The 1446-nt window shown below is 47.8% G+C and overlaps 1 pseudogene; it reads right to left on the reverse strand.

The window, feature by feature from the left end:
- Positions 1–1120: 1120 nt before the first annotated feature.
- LOC124723760 lies at positions 1121–1238 on the reverse strand (annotated as a pseudogene).
- Between the last annotated feature and the right edge of the window lie 208 nt (positions 1239–1446).

The raw sequence follows: 1446 nt of genomic DNA on the forward strand, positions 1-1446 counted from the left end.
CACTCAACATTTGACGCTATTCGCGCGCTTTATACGTGTTACCAGGCCGGGTAGCAATACTGAACACGTATAACACCAGGTGTGGATAAAGCTGTCTTACACGAGTACCTGACAACTCCGTGTACTTCACACTCATCACTCAACATCTGACGCTATTCGCGCGCTTTATACGTGTTACCAGGCCGGGTAGCAATACTGAACACGTATAACACCAATGCACTCTGGTGACTGTTCTACATGTCACAGAGAATTGCAACTCTAATCCTATATATCCCTGCCAATGATGTTACACTGACGTCTGACCAAGTCTTCTGGCTGCTTCACTTTTTTTCAGGCCCTGTAGATCGATTCCTGCGACTTTGTAAAATTATTTAACATGGATCCGTATGTTCCTGAAGACAATAGCGTGTATATGTGACATTAATAAATACAACTGAGTAGGAGCATGGAAGTTACAAAACTGCGGATTTTCAGCATTGTAGATATGACTACAGATGCAGGTAGAAAACGCCCTCATGGTTCAAAGAGGTCTCATCTCTGATAAATGCAGCTTTTAGAAAGTTCAACGCAGTAGCACTGGCTTGGGTGATTAATTGTCGAAGCTTAACTCTGGATTCAATAACAGGAGCCCGGATGGCTTGCACACATTTAGGAAATGGATGCAGATGCAGCTCAACCATTGCTCCCCATTTGGAACCGCGTGACCGCTACGGTCGCAGGTTCGAATCCTGCCTCGGGCATGGATGTGTGTCATGTCCTTAGGTTAGTTAGGTTTAAGTAGTTCTAAGTTCAAGGGGACTGATGACCTTAGAAGTTAAGTCCCATAGTGCACAGAGCCATTTGAACCATTGCTCCCCACGCTGCAATCTTCGAAGTGTGATCTTCATTGGTTAAGTTCTCTTGTACTTGTTGCTGAATTTTTTCCCGCACAATCTAACACTGCCGTCCGAAGAGGCCTTGGAAGGCCCAACAGTCCGACCGGCCGCCGTGTCATCCTCAGACAACAGACGTCATGTGGTCAGCACACCGCTCTCCCGGCCGTATGTCAGTTTACGAGACTGGAGACCTATCAATGAAGTAGCTCCTCAGTTTGCCTCACAAGGGCTGAGTGCACCCCTCTTGACAACAGCGCTCGGCAGACCAGATGGTCACCCATCCAAGTGCTAGACCAGTCCGACAGCGCTTAACTTCGATGATCTGACGGGAACCGATGTTACCACTGCGGCAAGGCCGTTGGCACAATCTAATACTAGCTCTTCAAGTTTCACTACCGACCGAGGTGGCGCAGAGGGTAGCGAATTGGACTCGCATTCCGCTGGACGACGGTTCAAATCCCCGTGCGGCCATTTTTATTTAGGTTTTCCGTCATTTCCCTAAATCGCTTAAAGCATATGCCGGGATAATTCCTCTTCACGATCCTCCCATAACCCGAGGTTTTGCTACGTT

This window comes from Schistocerca piceifrons, chromosome X (genome assembly GCF_021461385.2).
Source record: "Schistocerca piceifrons isolate TAMUIC-IGC-003096 chromosome X, iqSchPice1.1, whole genome shotgun sequence".
NCBI lineage: Eukaryota > Metazoa > Arthropoda > Insecta > Orthoptera > Acrididae > Schistocerca > Schistocerca piceifrons.